At 41.4% G+C, this 23,862-nt stretch overlaps 1 long non-coding RNA gene across 1 annotated transcript in view; it reads right to left on the bottom strand.

The window, feature by feature from the left end:
• LOC140848142 (uncharacterized) overlaps positions 1–23,862 on the bottom strand; it is a 152,238-nt gene that overhangs the window by 103,649 nt on the left and 24,727 nt on the right. Inside the window, exon 2 of the long non-coding RNA XR_012128687.1 lies at positions 1,231–1,401. This is a non-coding gene — a long non-coding RNA (uncharacterized lncRNA). The remainder of the gene's footprint in view (positions 1–1,230; positions 1,402–23,862) is intronic.

Genomic DNA, 23,862 nt, shown 5'->3' on the forward strand with positions numbered 1-23,862 from the left:
GGAGCACAGGGGCCAAGACCAGCTGGGAAGCTGCAATCCCCACCAGAAAGATGATGGAGAGGTGATGGTAGTCTCAACTCTGGATGATGCTGATGGCTGTAAACCTAGATGGACGCAAGAAACCAAACAAAACATCCAATCCCACATTCTTGTTCCTCTCCTTAAAATGCAATGAACTTCAGTCTCCTTAAAAGTAAAATGGAGATAGTAACTAACAGATTTGCTCTGAGGGTTCAAAAATAAAATATGTATAAAGCACCCAGCACAGTCTCCGGCACAAAATGGACTCAACCAACAGGAGTTCGATTCTTGAGATCCCCTTCCCTCTTCTCCTGCTTTGCTTTCACTCTTTTGTCCTAAATGATGACTCTTACATTCTACTTTGGCCAACCTACAATATGACAACTTGGAAGCTGTAAATATGTTCCTGTTTCCTTTCCTCCCTAGCAAGACTGGAGTCCACCACTACAGTGAACTTTCAAATACTATCAAAAGCAAGCAATGAGAACTCTTTCATCCAAGGTTTTAATTTCATTAAGGGAGCCCAGTATTGATACGGTCATTAGCAGAAAATTCTTTTTTTAAAGAAAATAAGTTCTCTTTGTTTATACCCCATCCTATGCCAAACAAGATCTAAGATGACTTACAAAAATGTGCATGCCACAGAAAAATAAATTAAATAAAAGGAAGAAAAATGAGACAAAAGGAAAATAAGAATAAGAAAGTGATTTAGAGTCATAAGCAAAGTCAGTAAACTCCCTCTGAGTATGCCACTAATTTGGCTCTGGGTTTTCCATAAGTCAGTACATCAAGGAAGCAAGAATGAGTTACAGGATTCACAGTGTCCATCAGGCTAAACCCACAGTGCTCAAGAAGAGCCCTTGACCACAGAGGCCCAAGAAAGATGCTTCCCCAGGGCCTCCAGAGTGAAGACACTGAATTCTGTAACAAAAAAAATCCTTGGCAGCCCTCAGCCCAGCCCTAAAGATCTGCTTCCTAATTTCTATGTTTTGCAAAGACAGGATTCAAGTTAGTAAAGAGGAGCAGAGTATGCCACACCAACATGGGCCGCTTTGGTATGTGGGTTATTTTGACCTGAAAGCAATCAAGACCCAGCAAACTCGAGAAAAACCTTTCACCTCTCCCTTAACTCCTGCAAGAGTTTAGGTAAGGGGCCTGTCCCAGAAAGACAGTTATCACCAGAGAGGACTTGTTATCTGAAAGACTTACCTGGGTGGCAAGGCAAACATCTGATTCCTAAACATCTGTTTTTCTTATCTTCCTTCCTGTTGATATATCCCTCCTCTCCTTGGAACCCCCAGGACCCTGCTGCATTCCTTAGCTCAGGATGGCATATGAGCCTCACCTGCCTGCTGTGGGCTTCATATTTTGATGGGGCTCCTGTATGAATATGAAATAAAACTTGTTTTTCTCCTGTTAATCTGTCTTACTAATTTAATTATTGGACCAACCAAAGACACTAGAAGGGCAGAAGGAAAAGTTTTCCACCCTGACCATAGCACCAACTGCAGTTTAAGGGGTCCCTTTGAAAGCTGAAGAATTAATGCTGATATTTCCTGCAGCTCTATTAGTTACCTACAAGGAGAACATGGAAGTCAGGGAGGTCTTCCAGCCCAGAGGTTCTCAGGCTGTTTCTTGTTTTCCCTGGGTTCCACAGAGATGCCTCAGAGGAAGTGGGGGCTTGCAGGAGGACATCAGAGGCCAGTGGTGCAGGGTCTCGGACTCCATATCCCATTCCTCAACCAGAGCAAAGTCTGAAACCCACAATGGCTTCAGTGAAGTGCAGCAATTCAGTGAACAGTCTTCAGAGTTATTTGGAGGCCAGAGAAACTGGGTTAGGGTTCAAACTCAAATACTCAGTAGCCATGGGACTTCAGGAAAATTACTTGACCTCTCCATGCCACAGTTTCTTCATCTGTTCAATGGATATATTAATGGTATATTATTACTATTATTATCAAAAGTATAGGGCTGTTGGAAGATTAAACTGCTTGATGAAGCCCTGGGATACTGGGATTTATTGTAAATACATACTTTGGTCTTGCCCATGGTTCTTGGCTCACAGCTTTACAAACCTTGGAATTTCTTGAATGACAACAGCAATGGGAGCATCTTCCGTCACAGTATCTGTTCTCTTATTAATTCCTTCAGAACCATAAAGGTGAAATGGGTCTATTGTTATTCGCAACAAGCCCTTCACACCACAACTGGGTTTATGTCAGTGAAGTCGTTTTTGAAAGCACCTATGGACGGGGGCTGGTTGCCAGAGGAACCCGCCATGAACAGAGGTTAGGGACTTGCAGTCCCCCCACCCCCATTGGAGGCTGGAGGTCGAATCAATCAGCAATGGCCAAAGATCACACACTTACAGAATGAATCCTTCATAAAAAAACCAAAGGAGGGCATTCAGAGAGCTTCCAGGTGGGGCAACCAGAACACTTTGGCGTGCCCCTGTGCCAGACCCCAAATCCTATGAGGACAGAGGCCTCCTTGTTCAGGCCCTCGCCCTATGTATCCCTTCATCCAGCTGCTGATTCGCACCCTTTAAAATACTTGTAATAAATGGATAAGCTAGTGAGTAAATGGGTTTCCTGAGTTCTGTGAGCTACTAGAGGAAATTAACAGAACCCAAGGAGGGAGGTATGAGGACACAGCGTACAGCCAGTCAGAGCGCAGGGGATAGCTTGGGGCAGGGGAGCAGCCTTGCGAGACTGAACCCTTAACCTGCAGGATCTAAGGTGGCCTCTGCGTAAAGGGTGTTGGAGCCAAGTAGAAGTGGAGGTAACCAGCTGCTATAGGAGAGCTGGTGGTGTGGGGAACCCCCAGGGACAAAAACAAACACACACACACCCACAACACAGGCACACAACACACACACAACACATGTACCACACACAGAACACGCACTGCACACTGCACACATACACAACCACACACGAACACACAAAACAACACACACAAAACACACACAACACACAGGCACACAACACACACCGCACACTACACACACACACAACCACTCAACACACACACAACACGCACCACACACTACACACACACAACCACACACAACACACATAGAACATGCACTGCACACTACACATACACACAACCACACACGAACACAGACAACACACACAACACACACAGGCACACAACACACATGCAACACATGCACCACACACAGAACATGCACGACACACTACACACACACAACCACACACAACACAACACACAACACAGACAGGCACACAACACACACAATACACACAACACATGCAACACACAGAGAACATGCACTACACACTACACACACACAACCACACACACAACATGCAAAAAACACAGAACACACTACATGCATACACAGCCACACATACAACACACACAAAACAGGCACACAACACACACAAAACAAGCACCACACACCACACAAACATACACACAACACAAACACAACACACATAAGACAAACACACAACACACTCATCACACAAGACACACAACACACACAATACACATAACCTCACACACAACACACAGCAAACAACACAAAATAATACACACAACACAACACACACAACACAGGCACACAACACACACATAACACACACAACACACACAAAACATGCGATACACACTACACAAACATACACACAACACAAACACACCACACAAGACAAACAACACACAACACATATAACCTCACACACAATACACAGCAAACAACACAACACATAACACACACAAGCACAAACACATAACACACACACAAACACACATGCAACAGACAACAGAAACAAACCACAAACACAGACAACCACACACATCACACACACAACACACACAAGCACTCCACACACAGAACCTCCACATGCACACATACACACACTACACACAGACACATGCACACATAACCAAATACACCACACCACACACACACACACACACACACACAATACATACAACACACACAACACACACACATACTCCGGAACTGGGTCCAAAACCCATAAGTCTCTCAGCAGAATGCCTGGGACAGAAATAGTGCTCAGTAGTGGTTTAGCAGCAGAAATTTGGGCAGTAGAGTAGAAATATTAACCCCTGAGTCTAGTTCAATCTCCTACATATCAAAGAAACTGTTGCTGTACAAAAACTCTGTGCACATTAGGATCATCCAAAAGAAAAGCAGCTGGAATTTAAAGTGACCTGTACCAAATCACACTTCCACTAGCATAACAGGAGCTAAGCCCCGCTCTCCTGACTTCTTGTCCAGTGGTCTATCCACGTGAAAGGGAGACTAGTTTCCATTCCTCACCACTGTGTTCTATTTTGCTCTCATTGCTTCATTGAACCCATTTCCTGAAATCCAGTATACGGAATGGCAAACAGCTCTCATCTCATGTGTGCTCTCCCACTGCTAGTGACTTCCTAGAGAAGAATTTTAGATCACATTCGGGATTAGTAATACAGCATTTGATAATCATTTAATAATGTCTGCCACTGGAAAAAGCACGGGGATATTGTCAGATGCACTTCACTGTAACAAACATGTAATAACTTCCTGAGGATACAAGCCATGTGTTAGTGTTTGGACTCTCCACATCTCCTTATTCTGAACACATAGTAGGTCATTTGTCAATGTTTTCCAAGTGACTAACTGATTTATTATACAAAATTATTTAATGAGCATAAGAAAATCAATAGTGACTGATTCCACCGACCTTTCACAGAATGTAAGGTAAGTGGTATTACTCGAGGCTAAGAATTATAAGCACTCAATTATTTACTTCCCCAAGATCCTGCCAACATATACCACCACCTAACTGGTTTCAGCAAGTCCATTGGCTGAACAGTGAGGAAGAACATTAAACTGACTTCTATTAGGAAGACATCCATCTGTGAAAGCCTTTAAATCAATTTAGGACTCTTACACATCGGCTGACTTCAACAGGGATTGCCTCTAAAAGTGAAATTGCTTACTTTCAAATAATTTTGACACTGCAAACAGTTATTGCATTCCCACTTTACCCAGATCCTGTGCTGCTAGCTGTAAACTGCAGGAAAATGAATCAGTTGCTGGCTTCTAACCAAGCTATAACTGCCAATCAATCCTTTAAAACTCAATGATGCAGATTGATATTAAAGCAAGAGCAAGAAATAACAAGTGTCTGAGTCAGAGGTGGAGAAAGGAGGTTCCTTCAAGAGTCCAGTGGCGTCAACTGGAGGGGAGGCCATTCCAGGCGGATGGAAAGGCTTTAGGAAGATCTCAGCAGTAGGGAATTACAAAGCATGTTGCAGGAAGTGGCTGCTCGAAATAGGTAGGAGAGAAACAGCATGATGAGGCAAAGTGGAGCAGGAAGTTGCCAGGGCTGTTAAGAGCCTGATCGCAGCACTGAGCACCAGGCAGGAAGGACTGGAGTTTCCCAGGTATAATGGAGTGTGAGGAGATGATACTGAGCTGGGGAACTCTGGCTTCAAATCACTGGCGAGAAACCCCAGAGGCAGAAACGAGAGACCAAACTGAGGCAGAAACAGAGAGAGAGACCAAACTGAGAGGTATACACCTAAGATTACAGAACTATAAAGAGAAATGATCTCATTTTTAAATTAACCCAAACTGTTTTTAGAACTATTAACTCTTCAAATTCCTAGTCTGCTAGCAAAAAACAAGTCTCATCTTTGGGCTGTACATATATAAAGAATTTCTAATACAACAAATTACTTCGCATCAGCTATCTTATGTTTTGATCACAATCATGCAGGGTAAGAGAGGTTGGGATTATCATCCCAAGGCACAGATGGGTCCCATAGCAGGCTGGTACTTTTTAATACTGGAAAGCACATGTCTTTCTCTCTCTCTCCCTGCTCAGTGACTTCCTCAACACACTGCAAAATTCATTTAGTGATAATTTATCAAGTACATGTAATAATACATCCCAGACATCGTGGCAGGCCTGGAAAGGACGTCTACAGAGCCCAGTTCAGTACCAAGCATCGTGTAGGTGACCATTTTAGTTCATCTCTTCCTTTCCATTTGCTCCTCTCAAAATGCAAGTACCATTTGTGGCAATGGGAATATGCCCATAACACCCATTTCTGAATATATTTATTAATATCCAGGAATCCACCTAATCTGCTTTCATTTTGTAAGTCCCCTTATTCAAGCCACTCTCCATCATAACCGGAGAAGAATTTACCTGATGGTTTCTTCATTTAATCATTCAAAAGACATTGACTACGTTGCCATGAGCTAGGAATTACTTCAAACACTGGGGATACAGCAGTGGAGGAGACAGACCTACAATCTCTGCGCCCATGAAGCTCATGACCTGGTGGGGAGGTCAGAGGTTGAAAGGTGATTACAAAATGAGAACAAATATACCTTCCCAACCTGCCCTCAAGACTTGTTTTGAGTTTCAAATAAATAATCCTTATAAACTATTAACTGCAAAACAACCAAGGATATGGTTAAAATTATAAAAATGTTAACTATAGATGTGTATAATTTGTATTAGTGGAGCAAGAGCCTAGCCCAATTTCTTAATTTCTCATCTGGGATTTAAGATAATCTTGGCAAATGCAACCCATGTTATATGAGTAGATATTTCAAAAAATAGTCCAAACATGCAATGAGAGCATTCAGCTGTGCTGGAACATATGGAAAGGATGGACAAACTCACCTAAAGAGGCAAACTTGATTATTTCTTTTTGACCCTCCAAAACTAGTAACTCTCCAGATCTTGGTGATCTCATCGAGCATCATGGGTTTAAAAACAGTCCAAATGCTGATGGCTCCCAAATTCACATCTCCAGCCCTGCCTTGCCTGTGAACCCAGAGCTGCATAACCAACTGCCCACCTGCCATCTCCACCTGGATACCTAAAGCTCAGTCAAAGGCAAGATGCCCAAACCGACTTCTGATATCCCTTTCCAAAGCAGTCCTCCTCATTTTCTACTTTCCATTCCATTCCAGCTCATCACATGGCATATCCATCCATTTAGCTGTTTAGGCCAAAAAGCTTGATTCCTCTCTTTTGTTGGTAACTTCTAACCAGTCCACCAGCAAATGCTCTCCATGTTCTTTCACTTTGCTCAGAGTTTAACCCCCGCACACCACTCTGGTCTAGCTCCACTGTTTCTCCCTGAAGTGGACGACCTCCTAACGGATCCTCATGCTTCCACCCTCATCCCCCTGCGCCGCTCAGTACAGCAGCCAGAGTGAGCCTGTCAAAATGGAAGTCAGATAATTCAGGTCAGGCGCAAACCCTCTAACAGCCATTTCATTTGGAGAACAAGCCCACATCCTTACAAAGAACTATTAAGCCCCACATGATTTGTTCCACTCCCATTATCTCTCCAATCCATCCTCCATTACTCTCCCCCTTGTTGCTCTTCCTCAGCCACATGGCCTCCTTGCTGGGCCTCAGACACTCCAAGCATCACTGCCATCTCAGGACCTTTGCATTTGCTACTCCTCAACCTGGGATGCTCCTTCTCCCAAATACCCACATGGCTAACACCCTTGCTTCCTCCAGGACTTCTGCTCTATACAGAACTATGTTCTGCAAGCCATTTCCTGGCCACCTACTTAAAATTGCAGTCCCTACTCTCAACACTTCCTCTGTTTTTCCCTTTTTCCCTAAATAAACCACTGTCTTGTGGCAATCAACTTGTGGATTGTTGATCCCCCTCCCCACTAGAATGTAAGCTCCATAAACACAGGAATTTTTGTCTCTTCTTTACATTGTAAATCAAGCATCAAAAACACTGACAAGAGGCGGAGCCAAGATGGCGGCGTGAGTAGAGCAGTGGAAATCTCCTCCCAAAAACACATAGAGCTATGAAAATATAACAAACAAAACTCTTCCTAAAATAGAGACCAGAGGACACAGGACAACATCCAGACCACATCCACACATGCAAGAACCCAGCACCTTGCGAAGGGGGTAAGATACAAGCCCCAGCCCGGCGGGACCCGAGCGCCCCTCCCCCCGGCTCCCAGCGGGTGGATAGAAACCGGAGCGGTTTTTTTTTTTTTTTTTTTGGCGAGTGCTTTTTGGAAGCCTTAAAGGGACAGGGACCCCGTTGCTAAGGAGGCAGGGTGGCGGGACCGGTGAGCGGTGCCTGGGACTGGCGCCTGAGGACAAAGATTACCGCATGTTTTTCCCTATGGGACCGGTGGCCGGTGCCTGAGACCGGCACCTAAAGACGGAGGAAATCGCATGCTTTTCCCCTTTTTTTTTCTCTTTTTGGCAAGTGCTTTTTGGAAGCCTTAAAGGGACAGGGACCCCGGTGCTAGGGAGGCAGGGCGGCGGGACTGGTGAGCGGGTGCCTGGGACCAGCGCCTGAGGACAAAAACTATCCCGTGTTTTTCCCTGCAGGACTGGAGGGCGGGTGCCTGAGACCGGCGCCTGATGACGGAGGAAATTGTGCGTTTTTCCACTTTTTTTCTCTTTTTGGCGAGTGCTTTTTGGAAGCCTTAAAGGGACAGGGACCCCGGTGCTAGGGAGGCAGAGCAGCAGGACCGGTGAGCGGGTTCCTGGGACCGGCGCCTGAGGACAAAGACTATCCCGTGTTTTTCCCTGTGGGACCGGAGGGTGGGTGCCTGAGACCGGTGCCTGAGGACAAAGACTATCCCATGTTTTTCCCTGCGGGACCGGAGGGCGGGTGCCTGAGACCGGTGCCTGAGGACAAAGACTATCCCATGTTTTTCCCTGCGGGACCGGAGGGCGGGTGCCTGAGACCGGTGCCTGAGGACGGAGGAAATCGCGTGTTTTTTCCCTTTTTTCTCTTTATGGCGAGTGCTTTTTGGAAGCCTTAAAGGGACAGGGACCCCGGTACTAGGGAGGCAGAGCAGCAGGACCGGTGAGTGGGTGCCTGGGACCGGCGCCTGAAGACAAAGAATATCGCGTGTTTTTCCCTGTGGGACCAGTGGGCGGGTGCTTTTTGGAAGCCTTGAAGGGACAGGGACCCCGGTGCTAGGGAGGCAGGGCAGCAGGACCAGTGAGCAGGTGCCTGGGACCAGCACCTGAGGAAAAAAAAAAAAATCTCGTGTTTTTTCCTTTTTTTTTTTTTCCTGTTCCCTCTCTCATTGTTGCTGTTGTTGTTTTGGTTTGGAGAGTGCTTTTTGGAAGTCTTAAAGAGGCAGGACAGGACACTTAGACCAGAGGCAGGGAATCTGGGGATCTCTGGGCACTCTAACCCCCTGGGCAGCAGGGAGCACAGAGGCCCCTTACGGGGAAAAATAGCCTTCCGGCTGCTCCCCCTCCAAAGGGGCTCCACCACTTTGGAGGAGCAGCCCCAGCCAGGCCACGCCCACAGCAACAGCAGAGATAAACTGCATAGCAGCTAGCAGAAGCCCTGTCTGCGCACAGCTGACAAGCATAAGCCACTAGAGGTCGCTATTCTCCCAGGACAGGAAGGCCACAAACCAACAAGAAGGGAAGCTCTTCCAGCGGTCACTCGTACCAGGTCTGCAAACTATCTCTATCACCATGAAAAGGCAAAACTACAGACAGACAAAGATCACAGAGACAACACATGAGAAGGAGACAGACCTAACCAGTCCTCCTGAAAAAGAATTCAAAATAAAAATCATGAACATGTTGACAGAGATGCAGAGAAAAATGCAAGAGCAATGGGATGAGATGCAGAGAAAAATGCAAGAGCAATGGGATGAAGTCCGGAGGGAGATCACAGATGTCAGGAAGGAGCTCACAGAAGTGAAACAATCCCTGGAAGGATTTATAAGCAGAATGGATAAGATGCAAGAGGCCATTGAAGGAATAGAAGCCAGAGAACAGGAACGTATAGAAGCTGACATAGAGAGAGATAAAAGGATCTCCAGGAATGAAACAACACTAAGAGAAATATGTGACCAATACAAAAGGAAAAACATTCGTATTATAGGGATACCAGAAGAGGAAGAAAGAGGAAAAGGGATAGAAAGTGTCTTTGAAGAAATAATTGCTGAAAACTTCCCCAAACTGGGGGAGGAAATAATCGAACAGACCATGGAATTACACAGAACCCCCAACAGAAAGGATCCAAGGAGGACAACACCAAGACACATAGTAATTAAAATGGCAAGGATCAAGGACAAGGAAAGAGTTTTAAAGGCAGCTAGAGAGAAAAAGGTCACCTATAAAGGAAAACCAATCAGGCTAACATCAGACTTCTCGACAGAAACCCTACAGGCCAGAAGAGAATGGCATGATATACTTAATGCAATGAAACAGAAGGGCCTTGAACCAAGGATACTGTATTCAGCATGACTTTCATTTAAATATGATGGCGGGATTAAACAATTCCCAGACAAGCAAAAGCTGAGGGATTTTGCTTCCCACAAACCACCTCTACAGGGCATCCTACAGGGACTGCTCTAGATGGGAGCACCCCTAAAAAGAGCACAGAACAAAACACACAACATATGAAGAATGGAGGAGGAGGAATAAGAAGGGAGAGAAGAAAAGAATCTCCAGACAGTGTATATAACAGCTCAATAAGCGAGCTAAGTTAGGCAGTAAGATACTAAAGAAGCTAACCTTGAACCTTTGGTAACCACGAATCTAAAGCCTGCAATGGCAATAAGTACATATCTCTCAATAGTCACCCTAAATGTAAATGGACTTAATGCACCAATCAAAAGACATAGAGTAATAGAATGGATAAAAAAGCAAGACCGATCTATATGCTGCTTACAAGAAACTCACCTTAAACCCAAAGACAAGCATAGACTAAAAGCCAAGGGATGGAAAAACATTATTTCAGGCAAACAACAGTGAGAAGAAAGCAGGGGTTGCAGTACTAGTATCATACAAAATAGACTTCAAAACAAAGAAAGTTAGAAGAGATAAAGAAGGATACTAAATAATGATAAAGGGCTCAGTCCAACAAGAGGATATAACCATTCTAAATATATATATATGCACCCAATACAGGAGCACCAGCATATGTGAAGCAAATACTAACAGAACTAAAGAGGGAAATAGACTGCAATGCATTCATTTTAGGAGACTTCAACACACCGCTCACCCCAAAGGATAGATCCACCGGGCAGAAAATAAGTAAGGACACACACTAGAACACTGAACAATACACTAGAACAGATGGACCTAATAGACATCTATAGAACTCTACATCCAAAAGCAACAGGATATACATTCTTCTCAAGTGCACATGGAACATTCTCCAGAATAGACCACATACTAGCTCACAAAAAGAGCCTCAGTAAATTCCAAAATATTGAAATTCTACAACCAATTTTTCAGACCACAAAGGTATAAAACTAGAAATAAATTCTACAAAGAAAACAAAAGGCTCACAGACACATGGAGGCTTAACAACATGCTACTAAATAATCAATGGATCAATGAACAAATCAAAATAGAGATCAAGGAATATATAGAAACAAATGACAACAACAACACTAAGCCCCAACTTCTGTGCGATGCAGCGAAAGCAGTCTTAAGAGGAAAGTATATAGCCATCCAGGAACACTTGAAGCAGGAAGAACAATCCCAAATGAATAGTCTAACATCACAATTATCGAAACTGGAAAAAGAAGAACAAATGAGGCCTAAAGTCAGCAATAGGAGGGACATAATAAAGATCAGAGAAGAAATAAACAAAATTGAGAAGAATAAAACAATAGCAAAAATCAACGAAACCAAGAGCTGGTTCTTTGAGAGAATAAACAAAATAGATAAGCCTTGAGCCCAACTTATTAAGAGAATAAGAGAATCAACACAAATCAACATAGTCAGAAATGAGAATGGAAAAATCACGACAGACTCCACAAAAATACAAAGAATTATTAAAGACTACTATGAAAACCTATATGCCAACAAGCTGGAAAACCTAGAAGAAATGGACAACTTCCTAGAAAAATACAACCTCCCAAGACTGACCAAGGAAGAAACACAAAAGTTAAACAAACCAATTACGAGCAAAGAAATTGAAACGGTAATCAAAAAACTACCCAAGAACAAAACCCCGGGGCCGGACGGATTTACCTCGGAATTTTATCAGACACACAGAGAAGACATAATATCCATTCTCCTTAAAGTGTTCCAAAAAATAGAAGAAGAGGGAATACTCCCAAACTCATTCTATGAAGCCAACATCACCCTAATACCAAAACCAAGAAAAGACCCCACCAAAAAAGAAAATTACAGACCAATATCCCTGATGAATGTAGATGCAAAAATACTCAATAAAATATTAGCAAACAGAATTCAACAGTATATCAAAAGGATCATACACCATGACCAAGTGGGATTCATCCCAGGGATGCAAGGATGGTACAACATTCGAAAATCCATCAACATCATCCACCACATCAACAAGAAGACAAAAACCACGTGATCATCTCCATAGATGCTGAAAAAGCATTTGACAAAATTCAACATCCATTCATGATAAAAATTCTCAGCAAAATGGGAATAGAGGGCAAGTACCTCAACATAATAAAGGTCATATATGATAAACCCACAGCCAGCATTATACTGAACAGTGAGAAGCTGAAAGCATTTCCTCTGAGATCGGGAACCAGACAGGGATGCCCACTCTCCCCACTGTTATTTAACATAGTACTGGAGGTCCTAGCCACAGCAATCAGACAAAACAAAGAAATACAAGGAATCCAGATTGGTAAAGAAGAAGTTAGACTGTCACTATTCGCAGATGATATGATACTGTACATAAAAAACCCTAAAGACTCCACTCCAAAACTACTAGAACTGATATCGGAATACAGCAAAGTTGCAGGATACAAAATTAACACACAGAAATCTGTAGCTTTCCTAACACTAACAACGAATCAATAGAAAGAGAAATCAGGAAAACAATTCCATTCACCATTGCATCAAAAAGAATAAAATACCTAGGAATAAACCTAACCAAAGAAGTGAAAGACCTATACCCTGAAAACTACAAGTCACTCTTAAGAGAAATTAAAGGGGACACTAATAAATGGAAACTCATCCCATGCTCATGGCTAGGAAGAATTAATATCGTCAAAATGGCCATCCTGCCGAAAGCAATATACAAATTTGATGCAATCCCTCTCAAATTACCAGCAACATTCTTCAATGAACTGGAACAAATAATTCAAAAATTCATATGGAAACACCAAAGACCCCGAATAGCCAAAGCAATCCTGAAAAGGAAGAATAAAGTAGGGGGGATCTCACTCCCCAACTTCAAGCTCTACTACAAAGCCATAGTAATCAAGACAATTTGGTACTGGCACAAGAACAGAGCCACAGACCAGTGGAACAGATTAGAGATTCCAGACATTAACCCAAACAAATATGGTCAATTAATATTTGATAAAGGAGCCAAGGACATACAATGGCAAAATGACAGTCTCTTCAACAGATGGTGTTGGCAAAACTGGACAGCTACATGTAGAAGAATGAAACTGGACCATTGTCTAAACCCATATACAAAGGTAAACTCAAAATGGATCAAAGACCTGAATGTAACTCATAAAACCATTAAACTCTTGGAAAAAAGCATAGGCAAAAACCTCTTAGACATAAACATGAGTGACCTCTTCTTGAACATATCTCCCCAGGCAAGGAAAACAACAGCAAAAATGAGCAAGTGGGACTACTTTAAGCTGAAAAGCTTCTGTACAGTGAAAGACACCATCAATAGAACAAAAAGGAACCCTACAGTATGGGAGAATATATTTGAAAATGACAGATCCAATAAAGGCTTGACGTCCAGAATATATAAAGAGCACACATGCCTCAACAAACAAAAAACAAATAACCCAATTAAAAAATGGGCAGAGGAACTGAACAGACAGTTCTCTAAAATACAGATGGTCAAGATACACATGAAAAGATGCTCCACATCGCTAATTATCAGAGAAATGCAAATTAAAACTACAGTGAGGTATCACCTCACACCAGTAAGGATAGCTGCCATCCAAAAGACAAACAACAACAAATGTTGGCAAGGCTATGGAGAAAGGGGAACCCTCCTACACTGCTGGTGGGAATGTAAATTAGTTCAACCATTGTGGAAAGCAGTATGGAGGTTCATCAAAATGCTCAAAACAGACCTACCATTTGACCCAGGAATTCTACTCCTAGGAATTTACCCTAAGAACGCAGCAATCAAGTTTGAGAAAGACAGATGCACCCCTATGTTTATCGCAGCACTATTTACAATAGCCAAGAATTGGAAGCAACCTAAATGTCCATTGGTAGATGAACGGATAAAGAAGATGTGGTACATATACACAATGGAATACTACTCAGCCATAAGAAGTGGAAAAATCCAACCATTTGCAGCAACATGGATGGAGCTGGAGAGTATTATGCTCAGTGAAATAAGCCAAGCGGAGAAAGAGAAATACCAAATGATTTCACTCATCTGAGGAGTATAAGAATAAAGGAAGAACTGAAGGAACAAAACAGCAGCGGAATTACAGAATCCAAAAATGGACTAACAGGTACCAAAGGGAAAGGAACTGGGGAGGATGGGTGGGCAGGGAGGGATAAGTGGGCGGAAGAAGAAGGGGGAATTAAGATTAACATGCATGGTGGGGGAGGGAGAAAGGGGAGATTGGGTTGCACAACACAGAGAGGACAAGTAGGGATTCTACAACATTTTGCTAAGCTGATGGACAGTAACCGTAATGTGGTTGTTAGGGGGGACCTGATATAGGGGAGAGCATAGTAAACATAGTACTCTTCATGTAAGTGTAGATTAAAGATTAAAAAAAGAAAGAAAGAAAGAAAGAAAGAAAGAAAGAGAGAGAGAGAGAGAGAGAGAGAGAGAGAGAGAGAGAGAGAAAGAAAGAAAGAAAGAAAGAAAGAAAGAAAGAAAGAAAGAAAGAAAGAAAGAAAGAAAGAAAGAAAGAAAGAAAGAAAGAAAGAAAGAAAGAAAGAAAGAAAAGGGGGATTACTCCTTGATAGGATAAAACTATTGGTAAATCAAAGATCAACGCATGCTTTAAATATCCTTAATGTTGATCACTTAAAGGGTGTCAGATGATCAGCTATGGAGGTACTCTTTTCTGATCCTTTCTCTTAATAAAAAAAAAAACAAAAAACAGTCCCTGTGCGCTGACCTCCAATGAGTTCTGCACAGTGGTATAGAGGGCATGTCAAAGTGTGGGCAAAGGGTCTGTTTCTCTGCAGAAGATCAAGGCCTAGCTTGGATACCCAGAAAATGAACTAAGATACGATATAAGGAGGAGCTTCCGGCATCAGCACTCTCTGGAGGACTTGTGCCGGGGGATGATCATCAAAAAGCGTCCACAGGGATCCGGGCGATGCTGCGCTCGTGGCTGCGTCCACCCCACCGTTTCCTGGACTTGCCATTGGAATGAGGAGGGAGATGTCTAGGCTGGCATGTGCATACAGTGAGACAACGAATTTGACCGGATCTGTACTGTTGGAACTCAACCAGAAGTTGGGAGGGGTGCAAGGTGTAGCACTCCAAAATCTTATGACTATAGACTATCTACGGTTAAAAGGACATATGGGAGGTGAACAGATCCCAGAAATGGGCTGCTTTAATTTGTCTGATTTTTCTCAGACTGTTCAAGTACACTTGGACAATATCCATCATATCATAGACAAATTTTCACAAATGCCTAGGGTGCCTAAATGGTTTTCTTGGCTTCACTGGAGATGTATGGTAATTATAGATTTGCTTTGTTTATGTCACCGTATTCCTATTATGTTAATATGTGTGTACAAATTAGTTAGTAGTTTAAAACCTATACATACTTAAGGTACTCTACAAGAAGATATGTCAAAGAAATAATCAATCCTCCAATGTTTTCTTCCATATGCTACCTCTATAGCTTTTCTTCTTCCTTCCTAATTACAACCCTTAAATAGAATTAGTGCCTCATATCGACGTTACCGAGTATCATAATTCCTCCAGGTGGTAAAGATACCTCGAGACAAGTGCTGGGCATAGAAGCCACAGGGCATAAATCTGCAAAAAAGTAAAAAGCTAACCTTTTCAAACAATATGGCTTCTCTCTCACTTACCAACTTTACATTTCCCTGTGTGGCCCCGGAAGATGACTGGTTAGCCAGAGACGGGTAAGATTCCTCAAGGGAGGAACAACCTAAGACAGGCACAGTTGCAGGGGGGCCATCAGGTGAGAAATTGGGGATCAACAGAGGTGAGGCTCAGAACCTCATTCCCCCTGCTTTGAGAGAAATCTTCTGCATCCGTGGATGGTTTATTGCCCTTGTCTAGCTTGGATTAACAGGCACACACCTGATCATCTACAATTGCTCTCCTACAACACTAAACTATGTTTTCTACCTTTATCTTGCATCTACCTATCACTTCAGCATTTTATTAAAAATAAAAATAATAATAATAATAAAGGGAGAAATGTGGGATCAACATATAAATCAAGTATAAAAATCAAATGAATATTCATATTTGACCTGATTGTTTATAGTTCATAATGCGTGATCAAAACCAAAAGTTTCTGTGATGACTGCCCTTGTACTGTTCACCATGTAAGAATTTATTCACTATGTAAGAATTTGTTCACCATGTAAGAACTTGTTCGTTATGCTTCAGAAGATTGGAGACTGACGAGAGTTAGGCTTGAGATGGATTAATGATTGTACATTGAGGATTGACCCCCCTATACTGAATTTTATTGTTGTTAACAACCATTTGATCAATAAATATGAGATATGCCCTCTCAAAAAAAAAAAATATAACATTAGGAAAAAGGTAAAAAAATAAATAAAACACTGACACACCGAGGGCAGTCAGTAAATATTTGTTAAATGAATGAAAGAAAGGGAATTCCAATTGAGATTAGACAAAAGCAGAACAGATGATACGATGATAAGAAATACTTCATATTCCTTTCATGAGTAACACATTTTAAATATATTTTCTAAACTTAGAAGGCAAAATCTGGAGGAGAAAAACAATTTCCAACAACGAAGACATATAATGAATATGCTGTGCTTTTTCTGCAATTGCTAATCACTTTCATTTTAAATGTTCTCAAATATTTTTAAAAGCTAGATGAATTCTCAAATGCTTCAAAAAATGAAGTTATTTTGGAGCATCAAATTGTTTTTAAATCATTTTCAAAAAATTTCAACTCATTAGCCAGCTTACAAAATTATCTAGTCTAATATCTAAAATGGTCTTGAATTGTGCTTTAAGATGTTTAGATCTAAAATGGGGGAAAAAATAGTTTGGAATCAGTTGTGAAAGCCAACTGTTTTCAAGCTGATCGTGTTTGAAATTTAAGTTTCTGTTATGTGGTGAAGGAGAGAGAATAAATCAAACATCCCAAAGTCACTTTCAAAGCCACATTTCCAAATTTGACGGGAAGCAGTGTGAAAACTTTCAAAGATGCTTTTTGCTGCTTTGTATTTAATAATAAAAACCTGAAAATGTCTTGTCAATAGGAAAATTAGTAAATAAATAAGACATTTTAAGATGGAATATTAAAATACAATACCAAACATATTCAACAAATGAAGTGAATTGTGCAATAATAAGTGAATTGTAAACTCATTTAGATTTTTTTCTAGGAAGTTGAGTGTATGTGAGTATAAGATATACCCATGCACACGAATGTCTGGAAAGATATTTCTTCCTAAATGTTAATGGTGGTTGCCCACAGAGCAAGAATGTAAGTGGGAGAAAGAGATGGACTTTTACTTTAATCTATTTCCTTTTGTATTGTTTTAAGATTCTTTGAAACATGATGAGTTTACCCATCAGGGTTTTTTCAGAGGGTTTGGGATACTGAGATGAATTAAAGCTGTTCCCAGCTTTTTAAAGACTTAAAATATAACAAAATATCCAGAAATGTTAAAGAATAAATGTTCTACAATGTAATAAGATCTATAACAACAGTGCAAAGTTCAGGAGATGCACAAATAAAGGAACATTTCCATCTGTTGAGAACACTTCCCAAAAGAGAACTGGGTCAGTTCTTGAGGGACTTTTAGAGCAGCTTCAAGACACTTCAGACAAATGAGCAAAAGCAAGGTACGCCAAGGGCACACTGGGGGACAGGCAACGATTCAGCTTGACGGGGATATGGGCTCCAGACTCCACAGTTAAGGCTAGGAAGACTGGGCCCAAATTGGGATGAGCTTTGGAATAAAACAGGATATAAATAAGGAAATACATCAGGCCACAGAACCCATTTTGGTCCAATTCCCAAGCCTACGGGTCTTGTCCTAAACCTCAGGTCTTTTCTCTGTAAAATGCCCTGAGCCTGGCATCCTCACACAAAGCCTTCTTTGTAAAATGAAAGAGCAGTTATACCTAGCTTATCAAAGAGATTCTTAAACAATGACCCTCTTAGATTCAGCTTTTAAAGTTTTCCTACTAAAGCAACATCGTGATTGTGCTTGACCTTCCCAGGGATTCACAAGAATAGATGAGATGGGGTATTTTTGTCTCCATTTTATAGTGAAGGTCATGGAGGTCAAGACACGCATCACTCTGCAAATTGGTGCATTGTCCAGAACTCAAGTTCACATGCATGACCCCTCCAGTCCGGAGTGCCTCCCACTGCAGAACACCATAAAATGGAAATGGGTCTTTGAAAACTGAAGTGAGTATCTGAGGGCACGTGCCATCATTTACTAGCCTCAGCTCCAGCACTGGCTGTCAGCAGCTTCCCAGAGAAAATGCTGGAAAGAGATAGTCATTGCTCTGTGAAACTTCTTCCAGAACAGTAGTCCTTTTTAGTTTCTCATTGTGTGGATAAGGTAATATTCAAGTTGATGTTGCTTAATCCCAGAAGAAGAAACGATCTGTAGAAATCTATTTTAGGTAGAAATCAATGGTTCAAAAAATAGTAACATGAGAAGCTGGTGCTCTGAAAGGGTAAGGAAGACACAAGGCGCCTTGCTTTGATCAGGAGTAAACCTATCTCTCTGAAGAAGGACATGGGCCAGGTAACCAATGACTGGCCTGTTTCTCGTATGTAAATTCACTTTCCTGATTCCTTGTATTCACTCTAAGGAAAAAAAATCAGTGTCTAAAACTATGTTCATCTTGATTGACTTCCTATCCCTGGACTTCTTCCTTTTCATTCATCGATGGGGTTAACAATCATAATGTTGAGTGATAATAATAAAAATGATCTGAAACCCTGAACCACAATTCTGCTTCCAGCTAAGGTGAAGTAACAGTGATCAGATCTGCCCTCCCACCCGGAAGAACCCAAAAAATGGACAGAAAACATGAAACAATGGCTTTCAAAACACTGGACAGCAGGCAATGAAGGTCATTATTACCTGAGAGATGAAAAGCAAATGAGGTAAAGCCCAGGACTGCCCAAGACTGCTGCCTTGAGAGAGTTTCCTAACGAAAAGAACCTTAAAACAAGACATAACAAGATCAAACTCTAAGTAACATAATTTCAAACCAGAACAAAATTTTAAATTATTTATAAGAATACAATGAGTAGAGGATTAAAGATGGCAGAATAGGAAGGCAAGATGGAAACCTCCTCCCAAAAACACATAAAAAAGGGAAAATACAGCAAATGCAACTAGACCTGAAAACCATGTGTAGACTGCAGAACAGACCCCCTACACCTGAGGAAGAAGAGAACCACACAGAAAAGGGGGAGGTGGCAAAGCAGAGCTCGAGCTATAGGCAGGAGAAAGAGCAGAGGGAACAGGAGTCCAGGAGCACTGCACACCTGGCCCTGGAGATCTGCTCCAAGAGCACAAGCACACATTACATTGGGTTCTGGTGATGACCAGGGCTGGAAACCGGGAGCAAATGGAACACTCTGGGAGGCTGAGACTCCAGCCAGAGTGGAGGACAGGCACGCTCTGCCAGTCCTGAGACCAAAGCAGAGGCAGCAGTGGGAGGGGAACCAGAGGGGAAAAGGGTTCGACAGAATTCTCACCTCAGGAGAAAGGGCAGGTGGAGAATACCTCCCCATCCCTTCCTAAGCCCAAAAGATCAAGAACTCTCAGGAGCTCCAAACGCTCCATCACCCTCGCTGGCAGTGCAGCTCCAAAGCTCCTCCCTGCACACACTGCCAATAGACAACCCACTCTGCCCAGCGGCAGCATCAGACTTTGCTGCCTCACAGGCAGAGGGAGGCTCTCCCAGCTTGCTTGGCTCCGTTTCAGCCTAACCAGAGAGGTGCCTGCAGGAGCCAACCCCAGGAGCTCCTTCTGCCCTGCGGGTGTCCGAACTCAGAGCTGTGCATCTGGCTGGGGCACACTGGTCCCCCCACCCCAATAACCCTGTGGCCCCACCACTGCTTCAGGCCAGGCAGAGGGTGGCCCCACACACACAGCGAGCTCAACAGAGATTCCTGAGCTGATCACAAAGGCAGCAACTCAAGCAAACTTCCCACCCAGACTCAGGCCACTACAGTAGCCAGAGAGAAAGGCACCTGGTCCACAGCATGCCACCAGCTGGGCCCCCAAGTACAGAATATTGAGCTTCATAAAGCTATTACTCTTTAGACCAGAGGCATAGCAGAAACATCTAATACAAAGGCAGAAAAACAAAATGAGCAGGCAGAGGAATCCGATCCAAACAAAACTACAGGACAGACCCCAGAACGAGGGCTAAATGAAACAGAGATCACCAATCTTCTTGATAAAGATATCAAAATAAAAGTCACATACATGCTCACAGATTTACAGAAAAGTATTCAAGATCTCAGGGATGATGTCAAAAAAGAGGTAGCAAACCTGAAAAAGAGCCACTCAGAGCTGAAGAACACAACACCTGAAATGAAACACACAATGAAGGGATTTTAAAGGAGATTAGATCATGCAGAGGACATGGTAAATGAAACAGAAATTAGAAAACAGGAAAACAAAGAAGCTGAGGAACAGAGAGAAAACAGGGCCTCTAGGAATGAAGGAATGATAAGAGAACTATGTGACCAATCCAAACAAAACAGCACTCACAGAATAGGGGTACCAGAAGGAGAAGAAAAAGACAAACAGATAGAAAGTCTCTTTAAGGAAATAATTGTTGAAAACTTCCCCAATCTGGGGAAGGAAATGGGCACTCAGTTCATGGAAGCACAGAGATCTCCAATCAAAAGGAACCCCAGGAAGACAATACCAAGACATATAATCATTAAAATGGCAAAGATCAAGGACAGGAGAGTGCTGAAAGCAGCCTGCAAGAGAAAAAAGATTACTTATAAAGAAAATCCCATCAGGTTATTGGCAGACTTCTCAACAGAAACTCTATAGGAGAGAAGAGAGTGGCATGATATATTTAATGTACTTAAACAGAAGGACCTCCAGCCAAGAATCCTTCACCTGGCAAGGTTATCATTTAAATATGAAGCAGGCATTCATTTCCAGATAAACAAAGGAATTTGCCACCACTAAGCCAGTCTTACAGGATATGTTAAAGGGACTGCTGTAAATGGAAATGTACCTCAGGCTAAATAGATTTCACCAGTGAAAATAAACCCACAGTAAAGGTAGGAGATTACCTAATTAACAAGCGAGTAAGAAATTAAAACAAAAGAAGCAAAATCAACTATACACAAAAGTAGTACAGAGACACACAAAAAGAGCAAATTCAGAAATCTAAAACGAAAAAATGCAGAGGAGGAGGAGGAAGAGGGGGGGGAAGTACCTTTAGATTGTGTATAAAATAGAGTAATCAGCAATATAATGTAGACTATTACATACTAAGGAAGCTATCTTTGAACATTCAGCAACCACAAAACTAAAGCCTACAATAAATACAATAAAAAATAAATCAATACATTTAGAAAAAGACAAACCCAATTACAACACTAAAAGAAAACCATCAATAACAAGATAAGAGTATAAGAGAGAAAGAAAGGAACAGCAAGGAGCTTTAAAAAACAGAATACAACTAATAAAATGGCAATAGGTACATATCTATAAATAATCACCTTAAATGTCAATGGTCTGAAAGCACCAATCAAGACATAGATTCACTGAATCAATTAAAAACAAGACCTATCTAAATGCTGCCTAAGAGAGACTCACTTCAAATTCGAAGACCTACACAGACTAAAAGTCTGTGTAGATAGTTCATGCAACTAATAGGAAGAAAAAAGCAGGAGTTGCAGTACTTGTATCAGACAAAATAGACTTCAAAACAAGGAAAGTAACAATAGACAAAGAAGGACATTACATAATGATAAAGGGGTCAGTTGAACAAGAGGACATAACCCTTATAAATACATATGCACAAAACATAGGAGCACCTACATATGTGAAACAAATACTAACAGAATTAAAGGGGAAAACAGAATGCACTGCATTCATTTTAGGAGACTTCAACACACCACTCACTACAAAGGACAGATCAAAAAGATAGAAAATAAGTAAGGAGAAATTGAGAAGAATAAAACAATAGAAAAAAATCAATGAAACCAAGAGCTGGTTCTGTGAGAAAATAAAGAAAACAGATAAACCCCTAGCCACACTTATTAAGAGAAAAAAAGAATCTACACACATAAACAAAAATGATAAATGAGAAAGGACAAATCATGACAGACACCACAGAAATACAAAAAATTATTAGAGAATACTATGAAAATCTATATGCTAACAAACTAGATAACTCAGAAGAAATGGACAGCTTTCTAGAAAAATACAACCTTTCAAGACTGACCAAAGAAGAAACAGAAAATCTGAACAGACCAATTACCAACAACAAAATTGAATAGGTAATCAAAAAACTATACATGAACAAAACCTCCAGGCCATATGGATTCACTGCTGAATTTTATCACAGATTTAGAGAAGACATAATATCCATTCTCCTTAAAGTTTTCAAAAAAATAGAAGAGGATGGAATACTTCCAAACTCATTCTATGAAGCCAGCACCACTCTAATACCAAAACCAGGCAAAGACACCACAAAGAAACAAAATTACAGACCAATATCCGTGATGAAGATAAATGCAGAAATAATCAAAATATTCAAAAATATATCAAGAGGATCATATACCATGATCAAGTGGGATTTATCTCAGGGATGCAAGGATGGTACAACACTCGAAAATCCATCAACATCATCCACCACATCAACAAAAAGAAGGACAAAAACCACATGATCATCTCCATAGACACTGAAAAAGCATTTGATAAAATTCAACATCCATTCATGATAAAACTCTTAACAAAATGGGTATAGAGGGAAAGTACCTCAACATAATAAAGGCCATATATGATAAACCCACAGCTGACACCATACTTAACAGCGAGAAGCTGAAAGCATTTCACCTAAGATACGGAACAAGACAAGGATGCCTACTCTCCCCACTTTTATTCAACATAGTACTGGAGGTGCAAGCCATGGCAATCAGACAAAACAAAGAAATACAAGGAATCCAGATTAGTAAGGAAAAAGTCAAACTGTCACTATTTACAGATGACATGATATTGTACATAAAAAACCCTAAAGACTCCACTCCAAAACCACTAGAACTAATATCTGAATTCAGCAAGCTGCAGGATACAAAATTAATACACAGAAATCTGTTGCATTCCTATACACTAATGATGAGCTAGCAGAAAAAGAAATCAGGAAAACAATTCCATTCACAACTGTATTAAAAAGAATAAAATACCTCGGAATAAACCTAACCAAGGAAGTGAAAGACCTAGACCCTGAAAACTATAAAACACTCTAAAGAGAAATTAAAGAGGACACTAACAAGTGGAAATCATCCCCACTCCTGTCTAGGAAGAATAAATATTGTCAAAATGGCCATCCTGCATAAAGCAATCTATAGATTCAATGCAATCCCTATCAAAATACCAGCAGCACTCTTCAATGAACTAGAGCAAATAGTTTTTAAATTCATATGGAACCATAAAA

The sequence above is a fragment of the Manis javanica genome, chromosome 3 (assembly GCF_040802235.1).
Source record: "Manis javanica isolate MJ-LG chromosome 3, MJ_LKY, whole genome shotgun sequence".
NCBI classification, from domain to species: Eukaryota; Metazoa; Chordata; class Mammalia; order Pholidota; family Manidae; genus Manis; species Manis javanica.